The 23956-nt window shown below is 46.9% G+C and overlaps 1 protein-coding gene across 1 annotated transcript in view; it reads left to right on the forward strand.

Moving 5' to 3' along the window:
- LOC124552442 (homeotic protein ultrabithorax-like) overlaps positions 1–23956 on the forward strand; it is an 879407-nt gene that overhangs the window by 834532 nt on the left and 20919 nt on the right. The gene's annotated exons all lie outside the window — the stretch shown is intronic.

Here is a 23956-nt window from a genome sequence, read left to right on the forward strand (position 1 = left end):
TAGATAGGAGTGACAGGGAAAATGTTGGTATATAGGGTGTTTCACAATTCATGTTACACCCTTCTAGAGGTTGGAAGGGCGATTTAGCAGATGAAGTTTTATGCCGTAACACATGTCCGGGAACATCATCCAACGATGCTACAGAGCGTACATGCAGGGTGATTTACAGACGATCGCCGGCCGAAGTGGCCGAGCGGTTAAAGGCGCTACAGTCCGGAACCGCGTGACCGCTACGGTCGTAGGTTCGAATTCTGCCTCGGGCATGGATGTGTGTGATGTCCTTAGGTTAGTTAGGTTTAAGTAGTTCTAAGTTGTAGGGGACTTATGACCACAGCAGTTGAGTCCCATAGTGCTCAGAGCCAATACAGACGATCATGAGGACGGTTAAATGTATCAGTTGCAGGTAATGATCCATGGTTCTGATACGAACGACTTGAAAATAAAAAGCGAAAACATTTCTCGTACCTCTGACAGTGGGATACATGTACTGGTACAGTTGTTGCTAAAAATGTAGGGTATGTAACTTTCAGAGTATGTAGCAAAACAAGAAAAAAATGTCTACTCAACCTGGGCTCTAAAATGCAGGCCGTAAGAACTATGAGCACCAGTTCATTACGGGAGAAACATCTGACAATAGTGAAGATGAACAAATGCACATAGCGCCACAGGAAAGCATTTTGGAGTCCATGTCCGCTAGTCATTTTTTCTTGTATTTGTCTGTACTACGACTCCTAAAAGTTGCCTATCCTACAACCGTAGCATTAACCGTACCGGTAGACGTATTCCACTGTCAGAGGTATCAGAAAGGTTTTCTCTTATAAATTTTTGACTTGTTCGCTTTCGGTAGAGGGTCTTCTACCTCAAATTCTTACGTTTATCCTTGTGCAACATTATCACGGAATCGCCCTGTGTATACATACATTTACATGCGCCAGCGCCTACATGCCTCTTTATGACTGTTTACATCACGTACCTTGTCCACAAGACACAGTACAGATCATGCCGCAGGGTACTTATCATTGATAATCATTTGTGGGGGAGGGAGGGAGGGAGGGAGGGAGAGAGAGAGAGAGAGAGAGAGAGAGAGAGAGAGAAACATTTGCCTGCATATACGCGTATGAGTCCTAGACCGTTATCTGTATTTACCAGCGCGTACACCCGTAAATGACCCGTTTAGTGTGTAAAATAGGAGAGAAGGAACTACAGAACTCTACTCTGTATTTCATTTTTCCTAAATCAGTACGGCAAACATCGAAGTACATTGCAGCTCTAGACAATGAATCTTCCGCAGTTTGTTTAATAACGACAAATGGTTAACACGATACAGCACACACGTGTACTCGCGCGCTTGGGGAACTTCACCGCGTACATCACTGTGCGAGGGGAGTCCCCGGACAGAGTGCGGGGCTTCCCCGCCTGCTCCGGTCCCCTCTTTGAGCCCCGGCGGCTGCTGCGCCAGCCCCGGTCCCGACTCCACAAATCACGCCCGCTCTGCTTCTCCGCGCTGCTGGAAAGCTACCAGCGACTACAGCGCCACTTCACTCCACCCCCACCCCCGCCTCCACCCCCGCACAGTGTACGTAAGCGCACAGAGCCTCCGCAGGGCGCCTTACCCTTTGCGCCATGAGGGAGTCTCTGCCAAGATTTATTCCGCGGCTTTAATTGGTAAGAGAAGAGCGGTAGCTTCGCTGAGTCGGAGGCAGCAAAACCCTCCTCCCCTCCCCCCTCTACCCCTTCCGCCCCCACGCTCCTCCAGCCCCTGTCCCTGCGCCTCCCTCCGTACTCTGTCACAGCCGAGTATACGCAGATAAATTACACCCCCTCCTCCTCCACCCTCATTCTATTCTTGCACGGGTAGCACGTTCGTTGCGCTTTCGTCTCTGCACCACCGTCTTATTTACTGTTTCCTATCTTTCACCATACTTTTTCAGGTCCGATAGATGCACAATTCGTCTCCTTTCCTTGGTCTATACAAACGCCAGAACTAACTCCAGCTGTGGCCAGCTAAATTTCTAGTGCACAGAAATCGGTAATAAAAATGGTTCAAATGGCTCTGAGCACTTATGGGACTCAACTGCTGTGGTCATAAGTCCCCTAGAACTTATAACTACTTAAACCTAACTAACCTAAGGACATTACACACATCCATGCCCGAGGCAGGATTCGAACCTGCGACCGTCGCGGTCGTGCGGTTCCAGACTGTAGCGCCTTTAACCGCTCGGCCACTTCGGCCGGCCAAAAATCGGTAATACAATTGTGGACTCAGCTACTGTAGTCGTTGAATGTATCCTTGCCTTTCGTGTCTCCCCTCATACGAAACAAGCAGTAGTTGAAAATCGCTTTATCTTGATCAGCAGATGAATCCACCGGGTGAGCATTAATAAAACCCAGAAATGGCAGGGACGGATTCCTGACTTGAAATGGAGGAAAAATATCCTATAATATGTCTCTCGAAATATATCGTTGCCACAGCAGACGCCACTGACGAATGAAAGTTCCTCTGAAAATGTGCCGTCTGTTGCCGGCTGTGTGCTTGACGCAGCAACATAGGGCAGAACGTTGACAATAGCTATTACACTCAGAAACTAAATCATACGACTGAAATAATGTAAAAAATAAAGTATTTGAAGACAAACCAGTCCTCATACTAGCGATAACAGGCTGTTAATTTGACTGCTCCACTAACCCACTTGAGTGTAAAAAGACGAGTTCCTTTGTACACGGAAGCTAATCGTGCTGCACACCGCAGACGATCTGAACAAAACTATGGTTTGAGGTCAGGTATACACGCACAGTTAAGCCAGAAATTCCTATGGGGACGAAATTAGGAATAGGGGCGATTTTTTGACCCCTTACCTTAGTTATGTACCATTTGAGTCTGTAGATGTTGAGAGTTCACTTGAAGCGTCTTGGTGATGTGACCTCTCCTGTTAGAGGCTTGGAAGACGGCACGCAAGAAACAAATTACTCAGTCATTTCCTCTCCTGATGAAGGGTACGGATGTACCGAAAGCTCGCATGTTTGTGCAGAATGTACGAGGGAAGGGAATGACAACATTTAATGAAAGAAATCCGTCGTGAAAGGGTTGTCTGTTCCACCTTGTGGCCAAAATTGAAACTATTGTTTCCCAACGTATATCTGTTCTGCATCAACGTTTTAGATTATCTACCCAGTTTCGCTGCCATAAATTAATCACAGTCCAGCAGTTTAATTATAATCATCCAATACTTGGTAATACGCAACGGCCTTTGCGCAGTGGATACACCAGTTCCTGGCAGATCACCGTGGTTAAGCGCTATCGGGCGTGGTCGGCATTTGGATGGGTGACCATCTGGGCCGCCATGTGCTTTTGCCATTTTTCGGGCTGCACTCAGCCTCGTGATGCCAATTGAGGAGCTACTCGACCGAATAGCAGCGGCTCCGGTCAAAGAAAACCATCGTAACGAATGGGAGAGCGGTGTGCTGACTACACGCCCCTCCTATCTGCATCCTCAGCTGAGGATGATACAGCGGTCGGATGGTCCCGAAGGGGCACTTGTGGCCTGAAGACGAAGGGCGTTTTAATACTTGGTAATAATGCTATAGCTTTACGTTCTGCCACAGATGGATGTCACATTACACGTCGCAGGCACTTGTTAGTAACCCTAGATTGTAGCACAGATGAAAGTCACGTTACATGTCGTGGGCACCAGGTAATAACACCGCCGCTAACGTATGTTACTTCACACGTCTCGGGAGAGAAGGAAATCGAGGGTTCAGTAAAATCGAACAACGAATCTGTTGGTAGGTGGCGTAACATTTAACGTACCCGGCGGATAAAGCCGCCCGGGCAGCAGTATCGGAGCTTGCTGGTACACGTCAGAGTCCGCCGGAGCGCGACCGGAGAGAAGTAGGAGGCGGCGGTGGCGGCGGCTTTGCAGAGGCGGCGGTGGCGTCAGTCGGGGGCGGCAGTATTTCGCTCAGGTGGTCCGCCCCGTATTTCTGGCGGCGGCGGGCTTAATTCTCGACCCACCTCCCCGGCGCCCCTTGTAATGGGATTAGCGGGGGCCGGCCCGACAATCAGTCGCGACAACCTGCAGCCGCCCCCACCGCCCCTCGCGGAGGCTGAATAATTACTGCGGAGGCGGTCGGCGGACGCCCCCGGCTGCCGCGTTAACAAACAGAAGCAACGCGCTCGCGCGCGCACCGCCCCCCGCTGCCCGTACTACGTCTGTCTGGATAGAGCTAGCAGCTGCACCGCGAGCAGAAGATAGGGCCTGCAACAGAGGTACGTGAACAGACGTCTAATACGATGTAGGCCGACTGTTACATTCAGTACGTCCACACTTACTCGTGCAGCTATATTTTGCAGAGGATTGCCAAGGGCATCCCTTTGTATCAGATAATAGGGTTCCATCCCAATCTATTCACGTATATACCGTGGGGACGATGGCTCCTTGAACACCTCTGTCTTCGGGCGCCCTACAGGAGCGACATATAGGGGTTGAAACACGTTGCTAAATCCCTCTCTCAGTGCTGCTGTTTGAAACTTTGTTAGGCTTTCTCGGTATAGTTGGCGTCTGTCTTCTGGCGTTAGAGATTATGCAGCATCTCGGTGACGCGCTACTGTAGGTCAGACAAATCTGTGACCATTCGTGCGGTCTTTCCTTGTACACATTCAGTATCCCCTACTATAGCTACTACGTCTTTTTTTTTTAAAAAAAAAAAAACTTTATTGATACAACACAACATTTTAATTCAATTGAAAAACAAGTGTTATGATACAAATGATTCATGAACAACAACATTATATTATACACACTAACTCACCACCTTATTTAATTAGTGGGTCCTACTGACGTCGATCTGTTGTAGAATTTTAGAACATGTTTTTTGCTCGAGTATCATGTCGTTTTTGGAAACCCAGAATCTACTATGTAGGAATCAACATGGATTCCGTAAACAGCGATCGTGTGAGACCCAACTCGCTTTATTTGTTCATGAGGCCCAGAAAATATTAGATACAAGCTCCCAGGTAGATGCTATTTTTCTTAACTTCCGGAAGGCGTTCGATACAGTTCCGCACTGTCGCCTGATAAACAAAGTAAGAGCCTACGGAATATCAGACCAGCTGTGTGGCTGGATTGAAGGGTTTTTAGCAAACAGAACACAGCATGTTGTTATCAATGGAGAGACGTCTGCAGACGTTAAAGTAACCTCTGGCGTGCCACAGGGGAGTGTTATGGGACCATTGCTTTTCACAATATATATAAATGACCTAGTAGATAGTGTCGGAAGTTCCATGCGGCTTTTCGCGGATGATGCTGTAGTATACAGAGAAGTTGCAGCATTAGAAAATTGTAGCGAAATGCAGGAAGATCTGCAGCGGATAGGCACTTGGTGCAGGGAGTGGCAACTGACCCTTAACATAGACAAATGTAATGTATTGCGAATAAATAGAAAGAAGGATCCTTTATTGTCTTTATTGTATGATTATATAGCAGCGGAACAAACACTGGTAGTAGTTACTTCTCTAAAATATCTGGGAGTATGCGTACGGAACGAGTTGAAGTGGAATGATCATATAAAATTAATTGTTGGTAAGGCGGGTGCCAGGTTGTGATTCACTGCGAGAGTCCTTAGAAAATGTAGTCCATCAACGAAGGAGGTGGCTTACAAACACTCGTTCGACCTATACTTGAGTATTGCTCGTCAGTGTGGGATCCGTACCAGGTCGGGTTGACAGGGGAGATAGAGAGGATCCAAAGAAGAGCGGCGCGTTTCGTCACAGGGTTATTTGGTAAGCGTGATAGCGTTACGGAGATGTTTAATAAACTCAAGTGGCAGACTCTGCAAGAGAGGCGCTCTGCATCGCGGTGTAGCTTGCTCGCCAGGTTTCGAGAGGGTGCGTTTCTGGATGAGGTATCGAATATATTGCTTCCCCCTACTTATACCTCCCGAGGAGATCACGAATGTAAAATAAGAGAGATTAGAGCGCGCACGGAGGCTTTCAGACAGTCGTTCTTCCCGCGAACCATACGCGACTGGAACAGGAAAGGGAGGTAATGACAGTGGCACGTAAAGTGCCCTCCGCCACACACCGTTGGGTGGCTTGCGGAGTATAAATGTAGATGTAGATGTAGAACAAGCAGCTTATACTAATTGGTTAATGGCACTTGCTATGGACAGGGTTAATCTAACTACTCCGTCTTATTAAAAGTACCCGGACACCTGTTACTGCATATTTAGTGTGGAGTGTGGCCACCTTTCGCGCTTGTAACGTCTTGAGCTCTGCATGCGATACTTTCAATAAATTAGCTGAATTTCTACATCGGACCGGGACCCCATTACTTCTCAAGAACCGAAACCAGAGAATGTAGTAATGTTCGACGCTGGGATGTGGAGCCAAGACGACGTTCCATCTCATCCCACATGCGTTGCATTGGGTTCAGGAGGGGATGCTGAGCAAGCGAGTCTTTTTCCAGCAATCTTACTGTCCACAAAGTATTGCCTCACATTCGCTGCTTCACGACATGGTGCATTGTCATGCTGGTATAAACAACCACCTCCGAATTGTTCCTCTAAGGTATGCAGTATACGACACTGAAAAGGTATTCCTATACTTCCGCATTTAGTGTTTTCTCAAGCACAATTAGGGACCACTGCCGTAACGATGAAAAGCACAATCGTAACGTATCCTCGTCCGTACTCCACAATTGGTACGACACATGACAGCAGGTAGCATTCTCCAGTTATTCACCGGATGCGAAGCTCGTCGGATTGACACGGGCTGGGTCGTTTCCATTCACCCACAGGCTAGCGCCGTCGCTGTTTACACCTCCTCAGAGCTTCGCTAAGTACTGACTACACAAAAGGGTGGTTTATGAAGAGCTGCTCGGCCGCTTTCTTAGCCGCATATTCATAGTCATTGAGCACCTTTGAGCTCAAAGTTGATGACTTCCGGTGACTTCATTTTTTTTTTCTCTTCTTCAACCATCCTCCTCAGTGCTCGACGGTCACTGTCGGTCAGTACATGAGATGTCTCTAGTCTTGGTATAACTGTGGTTGTTTCTTCACTTTTTCACTTCACAGTCGTGTCGCCGACAGTGAATCTGGGCAGCTTCAGAAGGGTAGGATTGTCCCTGATCGATCTGATACTTAGATGATATCCAGTGGCTAGTCTACGTTCGAAGTCACTGAGTTCCCGTGACCTACACATTCTGCTGTTCCTCCTCTTCTACTGACAGAACACAACACTCTTCACCTCCTTTACACTGGCAGATCCTGCGCTCGTAGCATACGTTGGTTAATTTCGCATTTCTTCTGATCACGTAGCATGCATTTGTGCACTGTTCCAGTGAACTGGAGTTTACCATCTGTTTTACATACGGTTGGGACTGTGTGATCATTACATCCCGTGTCATTACATCCCGTGTCATTACAAATTGTTATGCCCTGTATTTGTATGAGTATACTCTTTCCAACAGTAGCTCAGTAACATTTCTGCGTTCTGTAAAGAAATGCACAATTTTACTTTTGCGTACATTTGAAGCAGGTTACCAGATTTTGCATCATTTTGAAATCTAGTCAAGATCTGAGTAACTTGTTGTGCACCTTTCTTTAGACTATGATTGACTAACGCCCCGATTAGGTATAGATTTTAATACTGACAACCTTGATTCGCATTTAAAAGTTTTTTGGTATCTGGCGATGTTGAAACTTCATGTAAATAAAGACTTTTATCTAGCGATTTTCACGGTTATATTAATAAATTATTCATGATAATCGCGGACTCATACTAGAGACTTATTAATAAAGCAAACAAGTCTTGAAATGACGTGGACAACGTGACGGTTCTCTAATTATCAGTTCAGACCAGACTTGTTCAGATATTTTCAAATGTCTTGGTTATAAACATAATGGAAGATACGTTACTTGGGCCTCCTGTTCATCTTCCAAGCTTAGATATTTTTAGGAGGGTGGTGGGGGCATTGTCATCTTGGAAAGTGCAGTCGACTGCGGGAGTTGGGTACGGCCTACTGTAAGTAACCAAGCCAGCATTCTCTGGAAGCGATTTAGAGACACACGGATTTCTACCCAACGTATTCCGAATGTCAGCCCATAGTGTTACTGTACCCGAGCTCGCTTTAAAATTTATTCCCTGCCCCTCAAACTAACTTACTACTTTCGTATTTCTCACGACGTCTTTGATGCTCCTTCCCTGTCGAATAAATCTGGCTGAATTACTTGAGTATAGGATTGCAAGCAAGTTGTACGGGAAAATATTACCATTTTTTCATCATTGCGCTACAGCTCCATTAGTAGACCCATTTCAACATCAAAAAGCGAAAAAAAAAAAAGAACAAGTGATCTGAACTGTAAATTGCGTGCATATTCTGCTCTTCCCCAGGGACTGCATAAATAATTCAGATTAGCAGAAACGGCCGCCTAATGTTATCCCGCAGCCATTACACGGCCCATATTTTTTTCCGTACTTTTTTTCGGCGCCATCTGTCAGCGGATATTGCGTCGGTGGCAGCTGGAACTGCGCAGTAAACAACCGCCTGAAGACGAGCGGGGACTTCCTGCCGAAACGCCACAATCTACTGCGGGTCCGCGGCTGCCGCAGAAGTACATAAAGTCTGGACCGGTACCAAGAATAATTGGCAAGCATTAGAGCTTGTTTTTTTATTTTTGTCCGCATTAGTGGGGCGGCTGCCAGACTTGGTACTGCTACTCGATGCTCCTCGTCGCTGTAGTTTTGGGAATATATCGCCGCTGCCGTGACAAGTGTTTCGGCGCTATGCAAGCGATGCTTCTCATTGAAAGATCGTCCGCCGGAAGTTTCAGAAAATCGTTGTCGTATAATGAGGATCGTTTCGTTTCGTTTCGTAGAAGAAGATGTTTACAGTTCAGCGCGAGCCAACTTGAGCAAAGTATTTAACTTTGGAAGGGCTACAATACGAGCCGACATATGATACCGGCACACTGTCAGAGTTCATGTTTCAGTTTATATTTCTTGAGTCATGGGCAGAATATCTCGCCTGTAAAGTGACAGACGTCTAATTCAGAGTAGCTGCGTTTGATCGCCTGACACTGTCACAGCCAGAGAGTTCAAAACCGAACTTAAATATTTTCCGTACTGCACGGAAATAATTAGGATTTGGCTACTGTATCATGAAATTTGTAAAATAACCATTTTTTAGTTTGTCACGTTTGTATTGGAACGACACATCTCGGCACTATGCTGTCATCATCATGTGCCTAAACGTCACTTATATAGCAACCATTTTGCCACACGTTACTGTCAAGTTCGAAAGAACTTTAACTGTATGCGATAGTGAGTTGAAAGATATTGTTGCCTCTGCCTACAAAGATGAATTTAGTTCCCACTAGTCTGTTATTTAGACAATACGACATAAAAAGACGTTTTAATTACTTTTAGTGGGGCTGCCTGTATATCTCGCATACACAATACAAGAACAGACACTCCGGCATCATTTCACTCTTCTTCATGCATTTATTTACGGTGATGCAGTTGGAACATGCAAAGATTCTTTTATTGTAATCCGCATTAAGGACCCTGGGCATCCATTCCATGATAATAAAAAATGATCTCCATAGTTTACAGAAAATGGACAAGGGATATAAAAAGGATTTATATTAAGAACTTGATTCTTTCGTCAACGGCACCGTATGCTGGAACACGTTACTCAATGGCAAGTTAGAAAATAACACTAAATTTCTTTAAAAATTTCCGCAATGTTGAATGCTTGTCCGGCAGTAGCAAAGACAGTGAATGGTCGTCTCCGAGGGCTTGTTCAAAAGTAAAGCTTCCGAATTTTTAATGTGAACGCTCTTAAAGCTTTTTCAGTGAGAAGAACGTTATTAAGATTCTACATCCTTATTCTAGCTGCCTACAAATTTTGTCCTCAATGTCGTCACCCTGGCGACGAACACATTTCCCCGAACGAGGGAACAGTTTGTTGATACCGTCACTGTAGAATGTTTGACTGATGATGGAGCCACAACTTCACCTCTGCTTGAACCTCTTCATCACTGTCAAAGGAAAACCGTCGAAGGTTTTCCTTACGTTTTGGGAACAGGTCAAAATCGTATGGGACCAAGTCGGGAGCGTGTGGTGGGTGATCGATGGCAGTGGATCCAAGGCGTCGCTTTGTTGCAGATACCGCAGCGGTTGTGTGTAGTCTGGCATTTTTGTACTGAAGTAGTGGCTGCACCATGTGTGGACGAATTCTCGAATTCTAAACTCGATAACAGCAAGCGGGTTCTCACCTGCCGACATTGTTACGTTATTCGGCGCCATGTCACACGATACAAATGGAAGCCCTATAGTGGCAGAGGGCTGAAAATATTTCGACAAAGAATGTAGGTGTAAAATGTTAAGAGCGTTGGTTTTATTTATAAAGCTTTAAGATTTCACATAAAACAAGCGCTCGTGTATTTGTTGTGCCAAAATAAGGAGCACGTTCGACTTATTTAGCACATTTTTCTTCCTTTCCTCGCAGCACCCCTTTATTCGTTCGCTGTGTTTCTTTATGTTGTGTCAGTCCCAAACTTTGTCGAGTTGAGATTTCAGCAAATATGTTACAGCAAATTTGTGTTCTAAATTTCGATGTATCTTGAATGGGCTCCTTCATGAATGCTGACGTATTTTAAGCGTTTATTAACTTCTGTTAGCCAGTGCTTGTGATTGTTCGTCGACAAGACTGAGTTAAGAATTTTGCTAGTGGGCGTGTTATTATTTTGTGAAGCTTACAACAACTTACCATTTTAAAAGAATGGTGGTCCCAAGCTGTAGAAACCTAAAGATGTCCCAATTGCATCTTCGCAACAACTGTGCAGTCACATTAAGGAGATCAATTGTCAAAAGCCTGAATAACCACCTATTGCAGTTGTACCGCTGTGACACGTGCAAGAAGGGAGTAAAAGAGCTCCTGGAACGTACCGACAGGGATCTGGAGCCACATCGACTCCCGTGACCAGCTGCGCTAAACGTAAGTTCGGGGAGTCTGGTGGCCACGGAAGTTCAGTGAACTCATCCGGGTTTTCTTCGAACCACGCCCGTACTTTGGCAGATGTGTGACACGATTCGTTGTACTGGTGGTAGATGCCATCGTGCCGGGGAAAGAAACATTCTGCATGTAGGGGTGGACATGGTCCCCAGTGATAGATGCATACTTGTGTTGATTCATTGTGACACCCAGAATGGCGAGATCTCCCAAGGTATTCCACGAAAACATTCCCCAGATCATAACGCTCCCTCCTTTGGCCTGGGCACGTCCAACGTTTGATGCAGTGCATTTGATTTCAGACGTTTCACGCCCTACACGCCAAAGCTCATCTGCCCCGTGGAGCATAAAGCGTGAATCGTTTGGAAAGGCCAGCTCAGTGGACGTCCATTCAGTTGCGACGCTGGCGTGCAAATCCCAGCCTTCATCGCCGACGAATAGCAGTCAGCATGGCAGCGTGAACTAGGCTCGTGCAGCAGAGGCACATACCCTTAGAGAGAACAGTGAAAATCGTGACGAAAATAATAATAATGAAAAGATGGAAAATAATTTTTTAACAAAGTAACGAAAGACCAGAATCTGGATGAGCAGACGGGTGTTATAACACCGACGCTCCGGAATGTCGACTTCGCCACCAGTAATATACAACCCAGGCCCCCCCCCCCCCCCCCCCCCCACGGGTCCAGCCCCGGCTCCTTCGGACAGTCACTGTTCCTCAAGAAACGCACTCCTGTCCGATGCCTGTCTCACCCTTTGACCACCAGGACATCGCCCCCCCCCTCCCCCCCTCTTCCCCTTCTCGTCGGTCGCAAACGCTCCCCAGAGGCCTGGTCGTCTGGCAACAGCTAACTCAGTTACGTCTCGCAAACTTAATGCCCCGCGCGGAGACGGACGCGCTCTGCGAACCAAACTTGGTACTTTATGCCCCACCCCTCGGCACACAGGAACAAACTCCCAGTCTCGCCTTTCCATTTCGCTTTGTTTCTCCAACTGTCTCCACTTTTTTTTTTTTTGTCGTCCCTCCTTCCCTCTTACTCCTTTTCGACTCCAACGAGACATTACTCGCCGTTCGCGAGCCCACAGCACGGTTTTAAACCAACGTCAGCTTCGGTTTTCTTTAGTACTGCAACTCCTTCCCCTCTCCGCTACGCCCCCACAGCATCTTCCGTAGCGGGCTGTGTACCACCCAACTCTCCACTCACACCCCTTATTTCCTCTTCCAGCTCACCCCTCTCCTCTCCCACCGCTCACTTTCTTTTTCTTTTTTTCCTTCCTTAAACCTGCTCTAACTTGCTTGATGCGGAGCGCTCGTACAACTTTCTTAATTTATCTGGCGCAGTATTTCACATCTTTTTCTTTTTATTTCTGCCCCTAACTCACTTTCTCGGTTCTCCCCGCCCGTCCTCTTGTCTCCCTGTATTCCGGGCGTCAGATGAGACGAAGAAACATGGCCGCTTCCTTGGCTTGGAGTCCTCGTCCATTGTTAGCAGGGCGACAGGACTGAGGGAAAAGAAACTGTCCATGTAACTATTTTCTCTTTGCAAACTACCGATGAGAAACGAGCCTAAACTATCGCAAGGCCCTAATTTCATACATCGAAACACGTACGGCAGTAGGATCGAATCATGTCTTACGTCCACACAAAAGGAAGACTTTCGAATGACTAAAAAGTTATCCGTCATTGCATATTAACGCGTAACTGTTTTCCTACCTTGTATTATGCCTCTTCAATGCGCGTCAAATTTTATGAAAATCACAAATTTCACCAAATCGATCGTTCTGTAACAGTATACGAGCCCGTTTACTGCACTCCGCTTATTGCTCGTCGCCGGATGTAAACTCAGTGGTGCTCCTGTACACTTTCGTTGAAAATTAAGTACAAAAGTGTTTTTAACAGTAGAAAAGATGCATGTAAATGTTTCTGGATACAAATGACTGAACGCATCTGCTAAGTACACAGATCTGCAGCATCAGTCGTCATCTTTTGTGTTAGACATCACACCTGGCTTTTTACAGCGGACGGAAACGTGTGTAGCAAACAGCACATCCAGCGCCACTAAGTTGATCGATTGTGATGAATCTTGTTGCAGGTTACAGCTTAAAACGGACGAATAATTGCGTCCTAAATGGCTCAGAGCACTATGGGACTTAACTGCTGAGGTCATCAGTCCCCTAGAACTTAGAACTACTTAAACCTAACTAACCTAAGGACATCACAGACATCCATGCCCGAGGCAAGATTGGAACCTGCGACCGTAGCGGTCACACGGTTCCGGACTGAAGCGCCTAGAACCGCACGGCCATCTGCGTCCTAATACGCCGGATCAAATACTTGTTATTGCGAGTAATGTTTTTTTTCCTTTGTTTTCGAGCAGTAAAATGTTGATAAATATGGCTTTTCAGGAAGGAAAAAAAGTGACTATGAACTCCGGCGATGTCTGCCGCAGCAGAAAAGGAAACGTAAGAAAACAGATATATGGCTTCTTTGACAACCCAAAAACTAGAAACCATAAAGTGCAGCTAATAGAAAAGATGTGACTATTTACTAATTTATTTATTTTAGTATTTGATCATGTTGACGATACATCCGTCTACGTATTACAACATTTCTTAACACAAACTTCTTTCAACTTTTTCTTTTCGGGCTTATACTATGCCACCGTTATGTTTCAACATTACATATATAACCTTCACACCAACATTTATTTTATGCACCGTCAAACAGTTCGTGGATAACAAACAGTCGTCAGGAATATGTAGCTTCTGGTTCAGATTTATTGAAAAGGGTCATCAGATTTTCGTGAGGACTGTCGTACCGCTTTGCAAGAAGAAACTCCCACGATTCAAATCCCCAACAGATTTTGTCTCAAACTCATAACTCTGCGCCGGCCGGGGTGGCCGAGCAGCTCTAGGCGCTACAGTCTGGAATCGCGTGACCGCTACGGTCGCAGGTTCGAATCCTGCCTCGGGCATGGATGTGTGTGATGTCCTTAGGTTAGTTAGGTTTAAGTAGTTCTAAGTTCTAGGGGACTGATGACCTCAGAAGTTAAGTCCCATAGTGCTCAGACCCATTTGAACCATTTTTTTATAACTCTGCCGTATTTTAAGGACAACTCCTCTTACGGACTGTAACTTTCCCCACACACTTAAATTCAGGTGTTTTGACTGTGTCATACTGCAGCCGATAGCTTGCTTATCTTTACTGACATGCATAACAATAACAGTGAATGTACCTCTGAACTGAAGTTACGACCCGCAACATGGCATACACGCTAAACCACCTCTGCCAGCACTGTGCTCTGCTGGTAACAGCCCCAGCAAAATCTGTAGTGTTTGTCCCCCTCCTTAGCCACAATTAACGGCCGTTCACTCCGTATTTCTTGCGACCGGCCGGTAACTAAGTACTGCCGACACAACTCTCAGACATTAGTCACCCGCCGGCGACAAGAAGTGGTGGGGGAGGTAGGTTCTCAAGATGGCCGATGAGGTCTTCCTACATAGCGAACAATGTGTCATCGCCTTAGCTGGCCCCCTTCCTCAGAGATTCATAGCCGCCCCCGCGGGGACAACAACAACAATGGATGGTAATTAGAGTACCGGAGTAAAAAGACCCCCGCGCCGTTCGGCGTCGCCGGCGGTACAATTAAGACAGACGGGCGAGCTGAGATGTGTTTTTCGTACGGAACGACTAAAGTATAGAAGGCCGTGAGAACGGCGCATTACCGTAGGGGATCAACTCGAGGAGGTTAGAATGTAGCGAGTTTGGCGTTACCTATCTGCTGGACCGAAAGTCCGCCATTTTGGTGAGCCCAAAACGTTCGTTTCTCTGGAAAAGCCCCGCGTGGAACTCGTCCTCTTGTTTACATTATTTGGAACAACAGTCACTTCTCAGGATGTATTTACACTACTGGCCATTAAAATTGCTACACCACGAAGATAACGTGCTACAGACGCGAAATTTAACCGACAGGAAGAAGATGCTGTGATATGCAAATGATCAGCTTTTCAGAGCATTCACACAGGGTTGGCGCCGGTGGCGACGCCTACAACGTGCTGACATCAGGAAAGTTTCCAAACGATTTCTCATACACAAACAGCTGTTGACCGGCGTTGCCTGGTGAAACGTTGTTGTGATGCCTCGTGTAAGGAGGAGAAATGCGTACCATCACGTTTCCGACTTGATAAAGGTCGGATTGCAGCCTATCGTGATTGCGGTTTATCTTATCGCGACATTTTGCTCGCGTTGGTCGAGATCCAATGACTGTTAGCAGAATATGGCATCGGTGGCTTCAGGAGGGTAATACGGAACGCCGTGCTGGATCCCAACGGCCTCTTATCACTAGCAATCGAGATGACAGGCATCTTATCCGCATGGCTGTAACGGATTGTGCAGCTACGTCTCGATCCCTGAGTCCACAGATGGGGACGTTTACAGGGCAACAACCATCTGCACGAACAGTTCGACGACGTTTGCAGCAGCATGGACTATCAGCTCGGAGACCATGGCTGCGGTTACCCTTGACGCTGCATCACAGACAGGAGCGCCTGCGATGATGTCCTCAACGACGAACATGGGTGCACGAATGGCAAAACGTCATTTTTTCGGATGAATCCAGTTTCTGTTTACAGCATCATGATGGTCGCATCTATGTTTGGTGACATCGCGGTGAACGCTCATTGGAAGCGTGTATTCGTCATCGCCGTACTGGCGTATCACCCGGCGTGATGGTATGGGGTGCTATTGGTTACACGTCTTGGTCACCTCTTGTTCGCATTGACGGCACTCTGAGCAGTGGACGTTACATTTCAGATGTGTTACGACCCGTGGCTCTACCCTTCATTCGATCCCTGCGAAACCCTACATTTCAGCAGGATAATGCACGACCGCATGTTGCAGGTCCTGTACGGGTCTTTATGGATGCAGAAAATATTCGACTGCTGCCCTGGCCAACACATTCTCCAGATCTCTCACCAATTGGAAACGTCTGGTCAATGGTGGCCAAGCAACTAGCTCGTCACAATACGCCAGTCACTATTCTTGATGAACTGTGGTATCGTGTTGAAACTGCATGGGCAGCTGTACCTGTACACACCATCCAAGCTCTGTTTGACTCAATGCCTAGGCGTATCAAGGCCGTTATTACGGCCAGAGGTGGTTGTTCTGGGTACTGATTTCTCAGGATCTATGCAGCCAAATTGCGTGAAAATGTAATCAGATGTCAGTTCTAGTATATTTGTCCAATGAGTACCCGTTTATCATCTGCATTTCTTCTTGGTGTACCAATTTTAATGGCCAGTAGTGCAGGTACGACTTAAATTTGATGAAGAATACAGTAAATGAAAGAGTTGGTAATGTCATTCATTAATCATGGCCTACAGCCCGCCACAATTCCTAATCATTTTGCTCCTATTGTAAATGAAATCGAACTACCAGCTGGAGTATGAGCGCGAGCAGAAAGCTTCAGTTCGATAGAGGTACAGTCCAGAGAAGTCCCATCGGCCCACCAGGTCGAAGACACCCGTTTGGTAAACCGCGGTGTCCTGCTGCGTGAGGAAGTCCCCGCCACTGCCTTCCGTACATCGTCGTCCCACCGGAGTCGTCACCCCTTCAAGGATTTTTTTTTTAAGGGACCGAAGCCGTGATAACGGCACGGGCAGAGGTCAGGAATATAAGGCCGGTGCTCAAGTGTCTCCCACTTTACTAGTCCGCTTGTGTCTAACCGCGACCAGCATGGAACTTGGAGTACCATTCAACAATTGTGGTTTTCGACACACATGCTGTCCCATAGAGCAGGGGTCTCCAAACTACAGCCCGCGTGCCGAAACCGGCCCGCGTTAGCTGGCTGGACATCCCCGGTATCCGGCCCGCCAAATATTTGAGGTGGTACCCATACTGCCAACAATTGAGTATCGAGGCCTATCGCGACCAATACACCGCGACATTGGTTCTGCTACTCGCTACAAGACTACATAACTAAACTTATTGTTGCGCCGGTTGAAATAACAATGCGTGGACACACTCTACCTCTGTTAAGTCTTGCAGTAATAGTGTTCCTAACAATGATTGTGAGATTTCGTTAACTGCAGGACGCTTTCGTGAAGAATGTGCAGTGATATACTTTTTTGTCGGTGAAATTCGCCAGAATAAAATACGCCAGAATTTCGGTCAGGTACGCCCACGAATCAAAATTATGTAATTAAAAACGTAGTTCGTTTCAGTGCTAGCTATTCCCACAACCTTAGATTTTTTACGATTTCATCTTTCCTTTAGCCTTACATTACGGTGATCGTGGAGTGCTAGGGTGCTTTAATCCCACTAGAAAGATCTAGGCCCATATGACTTCGTGGAGGAGTCAATGTGGCCCGCGGGCTAGAAAGTTTGGATACCCCTGCCATAGAGATTCGTCATTCTCCACTGAGTGTCTATCGGTGTTTGTCTTCCGGCAGCTAAGAAGTAAATAATAATACGTTGGTATTGTCTGCACGCATTTGGTAATAACGTCGCCACAATTCACGTCTCCGCGTTTGTTACATGCACGTTTCAAACATGATAGTCACACTAACCTCTTACTTACATATCAATGATTATATATTCGCATCGCAGTCCCGATAGGTTGTCTATACTCCACGGCAACGTCCTCATATGGGAACTTTTTGATAACCGCTTACTGTTCCCAGTATAAACGGTACAAAGTTCTTTCGATCACATCCCTTAAAAAAAAAAAAAAAAATCTACGATTTTCAGAATGTTGGCAATGAAGTAAATTTTTAGTCAAAGGAATACTGCAACGTAGTGTAAACTGTTTATCATCCGTGCGTTAAGTAGTCCTAGTCGAATGAGTTTGAAGATACATGTAAAGCCATTTTCTCCCTCTCTAGCATTCACTCCGCCCCGCCCGTCCTCTTCCCCTCCCTCCCTCTCTTTCGGTCACTCTGCACTCGAACAATTTCGTTTTTGCCGTTTTGCATAACTAGGAACACATTTCACTCATGATTTTCACTTACCTGTAGACTTAATTCTCGTTACATGTTCAGCCATGGTGTCTGAAAATAAATTTCGAAAATTCACCTCGTGTTGGCGTAACCTTTTTTATATACAACACTATTACGAATCCATCACAACAGTTAATGTTCTTGATTCGCTCCTTTATTTTACAATATGTACTAGAGTTCTATCCTTCCTTATTTTGTTAACCATGCAACGTTTATAATTAATCGCCTTGTTTCTGATTCATGGGCCTTCTGACTGGTTTTGTGCGGCCGCCATGAATCCCTCTCCTGGGCCAACCTCTTTATCTTAGTACGGCACTTGCAATCTACGTCCTAAATTATTTTCTTGGTGCATTCGAGTCTCTGTCTTCCTCTACAGTTTTTGCCCCCTACAGTTCCCTCTAGCACCATGGAAGTTATCCCGATGTCTTCACAGATGTCCTGTGATCCTCTCCTCCTCTTCCTGCTCCTCACTGTTTTCCATATATCCCATCCGTAGCCGATTCTGCAGAGAACTTCCTCATTGCTTAGCGTATCAGTCCACCAAATTTTCGAATCTGGAAATTTGTGGTAAGTACGATGGGACCAAACTGCTGACGTCATTGGTCCCTAAGCTTACACACTACTTAAACTAACTTACGCTAAGGACAAAACACACACACACACACACACACACACACACACACACACGCACACGCGAGGCTCGAACCTCGAACAGGGAGAGCCGCGCGAACCGTGGCAAGGCGCCTAAAACCGCACGGCTACCCCGCGCGGCTCAAATTTTCGACGTTCGTCTGTTGCATCACATCGCTTCGATTCTCGTCTATTCCGGTTTTCCCACAGTTCATGTTTCAACAACGCTGTACTCCAAACGTACATTCTCAGAAATTTCTTTCTCAAAGGCCCATGTTTGATACCAGCAGTCTTCTGTTGGCCTAGTCGCACCGTAAGATGATAATGAATCACTTGAGAATGGGTTTAGAGCCGGGATTGCAGTGCTCGGAAGGAAATGAAACAAATCAAACGTGAAAAGCGTTATCGTTTAGATAATTCTGCACGACAGACTCCCTAAAATAGCTTAAGATTATCAGGATTTTTCTCTTCAATCTCTCCATGGTCGGTCGTAAGAGCTTTATCTGCGACTTTTCGCTTACCTCTGGCAATGTCTGTTGTAAAAACTTGCGAATTTTCACCGTGGTTTAGGGTCCACGTTAGAATGTACGTCTTCCTTATATGTGGCTGGTAAGTCCAAAAAATTGTTCAAATAGCTCTGAACAGTATGGGACTTAACATCTGAGGTCACCAGTCACCTAGAACCTAGAACTTAGAACTACTTAAACCTAACTAACCTAAGGACATCACACACATCCATGCCCGAGGCAGGATTCGAACCTGCGACCGTAGCGGTCGCGCGGTTCCAGAGTGAAGCGCCTAGTACCGCTCGGCCACACCGGCCGGCTCTGGTTAAGTCAGTTTAAAGGTGTGAGGAAGGTAACGCCTTACGACCTCCAACAGGTCCACGTCTAATGAATGACTGTTGCGTTCAAAACAACCTTCAGGTTGTATTTTATATTTGATATGGTGATGTTCGTTGATACCTTTCACTGTAAAACGACGCCACATATCACCATGTTACTTGCAAGTTTCGTAAAGTTTGTGAACTTCTGTTAATATGGTACATGACCCGATGATGAGAGTACAGAGCTGTAGAAAACGGTGATCAGTTAAAGATTTTACAAACGAACTTGGCGTATTTGGTATTTCAGAATATTGTAACCTTCAAATTCGTGACTGCTTTTTGTTAGGTGAGAATGCAGACTTTCTTGGCCAATTTAACTGATGCAATCTTCTCGGGTTACCAGCCGAGTAGTTGGAGTCGTGTTGTCGATACGTTTCCAAGAGTTTGCTACTCGTCAACTTCAGGTGAAGATGATCACCTGAAGATGACAAGTAGGAAAGTAGTCGAAACGTTGCGACAACAGCTCAGCCTTACTCTGGCAGCGCTGATAGCAGTGGTGGTGCCGCCGCTTTGCTGATAGCCGCCGTACTAGCAGCGTAATTACAGAGGCCGCCCTTCTTCGACAGCGCGTGCTCCGCACGGCAGGGCGAGCGGTTTTATTTAGAGCCGGTAGCGCTTGTAACGAGAAGGAAGCGGCTCGGATGTCGATAGGCCGAGTAATTGCCCGGCAGATAAGACGCCGAATATTTCTGGACGGGCGCCCGGCGAGCCCGCCAAAGTTTCCGCCACGCGATAGATAGCGCTGCGGGCGCCGTCGCCGTTCTAAAAGCGGGATCCCGCCCCCGCCCCCGCACACCACACGTACCACTCACTCGCCGCCTGCAGACGCCGGTGCTGGCACCTGGCGCCACCGCCACCGCCTCTCTCCCAGTTGTCTGCTTCCGGTGTTCCCCATTAGCCTCCTTTTCCATCCGCAGCTAACGAATTCGTACCACTCGGTAATATTTCTTCGAGAATTACGGCACGAATGTCAGGACTCCTACCTGTCCTACACTAGAAAAAGCACAGGCGCCAGTGTTTGCGTCGTTCTGTCCACAGAAAACCTCTGAACCACTCCTTGCCTGCTGCGAAATTTGGATGAAAAGAAGCGCTTCCCTGCGATGTTCCGTATCTTCAAATCGCCCACTCTGCTCTTTGGAAAAAAAATGAATTCCACCTTCTCAAGCCTGACACCACACAAGGCAAATTTTTATTTAGGACGACGGACAACAACGTCCAAAAAATGGTTCAAATGGCTCTGAGCACTATGGGACTTAACATCTATGGTCATCAGTCCCCTAGAACTTAGAACAACTAAAACCTAACTAACCTAAGGACACCACACACATCCATGCCCGAGGCAGGATTCGAACCTGCGACCGTAGGAGTCGCGCGGTTCCAGACTGTAGCGCCTAGAACCTCTCGGCCACATCGGCCGGCAACAATGTCCAGAACTTAATTAAAATACGAGGCGAGTTTTTCAGTAACCACCGTTTTGAAATTTATAAAGAGACGTGCTAAGGTATCTCAATTTTATTTTTACATGAAAGCCTGTACCTTAATCTACGCACTGACGCCAGTGCAGACTGATTCTTCCTTGTTTACGTTGTGTACTGAGTGTTTTAAGACGCCCCAAGTAATCGTGAGTCCCACCGACAATGAAGTACGGGCTGTTATAAGATTTCTTAGTGCTAAAGGCCTAAAAGCGATCGATATTCAGCGTGAGATCTGTGCAGTTTACGGAGAAAACATTATGAGTGATGGAATGCTAAGAAAGTGGGTGAGAGCGTTTAAAGATGGCCACAGAAATGTGCATGATGAACAACGGAGTGGGCGTCCTCCGGTCGTTAATGCAAGTTTTGTGCAGGGAGTGGACAATAACGTGAGAGAAAACAGACGCCTTACGTTTTCCTGTTTGCGGGATGACTTTCCCAATGTTGTATGGCATTGTGACCGAGCACCTGAATTACCGAAAATTGTGCGCACGTTGGGTAGCGAAAATGTGGACGGATGTGCACAAAACCAAACGTTTAGACAGTTCATTTACTTTCCTTGAGCGGTACCACAAGCAGCACGCTACCAATGTTGCAACATAGCGGGTTTGTTTTCCCTCATCGGCGTTAACTTACATTTTCCTAAACAAAATTTATAGTTGGTGTGATCTAAGTCACCTATCCTCCTGTACTCACTCAACCTTCCTGTACACCAGAGCATCATCATCAAACCATCTCAGATTGCTGCCCACCCTCAGATCGTTTGTATCTATAGAAAATAGCAGCCGTCTTGTCACACATACCTGGGCCATTCCTGATGATACCGTTGCCTCTGACGATCACTCACCGTCGAAGACATCATCCGGACTCTGTTACTTGGAGCCACTCTTATCTAGGAACCTATTGGATATGTTCGTACCTTCGTTAACAATCTACAGTGGGGCACCTCATCAGACGCTCTTCAGAAACCCCTTGGTTCATCATTCGCAGTATATCGCGTGAGAAAATGGCAAGCTCAGTTTAGGACGAGCGATGCTTTCTAAAATCGTGTTAATTCGTCGATATAAGCTTCTCAAGAAAATTTATTATATTCGAACGGACAGTATGTTCAGGGATTCTGCAGCAAACCGATGTTAAAAATATTGTTCTGTAATTCTGCGGAGTCACGTGCGCATTTTTCCAGTCCCTTGGGACTTTGCACTGGGCGAGAGATTCGCCGTTTTGTTACAGCTGATTATCACTCACGGCCTTGGCGTGGTAGTAACATCGGTACCCGTCAGATCACTGTGCTGTCGGGCTTGGCCAGCACTTGGGTGGGTGACCGTCCAATCTGCCGAGCGCTGCTGGCCAGCGGATGTCCACTCAGTCCTTCTGAGGTCAATTCAGTAGCTACTTGATCGTTTAGTTGCTGCTCCGGTCGTGGCAACTAACAACGGCTAGCAGAGCGGTGTGCTGACCACATGCCACTCCATACCCGCATCCAGTGGCACCTGCCGGACGCGGATGACACGGCGGTCGGTCGGTGCCGTCGGTCCTTCCGAGTCCTGTTCGTACGGAGAGAAGGAGAAGGACCATCATTCAACAGCTACGTGTTGGACTTCACCAGAAACAATTGTAAAAAATATCAGACCTGTAATAATTTATCATCTATAGTATGTCGTCATCTCGCGTATGTTCCCCAAGGTCCCTGACTCACGTCGGCAGCTTGCCCGTAACGTGTACACTTTTTTTTGCGGTACTTGAGGCGCTTTCACGAGGCGATAATAGGATTCCAGAGCCGGGCTGTTCCTTTTTCCCCCTGCGGACCACGTGCAGGTGGCGGCTACGCGGCAGTGCGCACAGGCCGCCTCTCCCGGATGCCATCGGGTCCGAAGCACAGCCTCCAGCCGCCATCCGCCACCGTAGCCAAGCGATTCCCGCGGCCCGAGCCGCGCCGCAATTCTCACGCAACGCCGCACCGCGCCACACTCCTGCTTACGCCGCTAATGTCTCCTCCTCCTCCTCCTCCCTCCCCCGCCGAAGCTCTTTTTCTTGTTTCCGACCGGCGCTCGGTCGTGAGATATTAATCTCCATTCGGCACGCTTGCGAAAATCACGCCGAGGTGCGGGAGCCGGCGAAGAGCGGCGTGAACAAACTGCAGCCCAACACTCCCTGTTTCGTCACCCACCGGCTCTCCGCTCTTCTCCACGCCCTCCTTTGCTACACACACATTTGTGTGGTACTCCGAACCCAACGATAGCAATAATTCCAGAATCCGAAAACAAGCTAGTAGGCGCCACGTGGAAATAGTGTTACAGCGATAAAAATACGGCTGTCGAAGATACGGAGCTTTGGACCTTACATTTACAGTCTCTCAACACGACTCAGCCCAGATGCATTACAATTGACTACTCTCTTAATGAGTCACAACTGTTGTCAGTAGCGCATACACATATTTCTTGTTAACAGTTTCTGGATGACATGATAATCATAACAAGTCGGTGAACTCATAAAAGACCATTCTGACTCCAGAAAAATAGCGTCTCCATCCCCTACTGTTACCAGCTTCTCTTAGAGTATTCTGAACAAGTGGAATGGACATCTACATCTACATAGATACTCCGCAAGTCACCGTACGGTGTACGGCGGATGCTACTCTGCACCACTATTTGTGATTTCCTCTCCTGTTGCACTCGCAAAAAGACGATGGAAAAGCGATTATCTATACGCCTCCGTATGAGCTTTAATATCTTAACTTACGTGAAATGTATTTTGGCGGCAGTAGAATCTTTCGGCACCGAGCGAGGTGGCGCAGTGGTTAGACACTGGACTCGCATTCGGGAGGACGACGGTTCAATCCCGCGTCCGGCCATCCTGATTTAGGTTTTCCGTGATTTCCCTAAATCACTCCAGGCAAATGCCGGGATGGTTCCTTTGAATGGACACGGCCGACTTCCTTCCCATCCTTCCCTAATCCGATGTGA

This window comes from Schistocerca americana, chromosome 10 (genome assembly GCF_021461395.2).
Source record: "Schistocerca americana isolate TAMUIC-IGC-003095 chromosome 10, iqSchAmer2.1, whole genome shotgun sequence".
Lineage (NCBI taxonomy): Eukaryota > Metazoa > Arthropoda > Insecta > Orthoptera > Acrididae > Schistocerca > Schistocerca americana.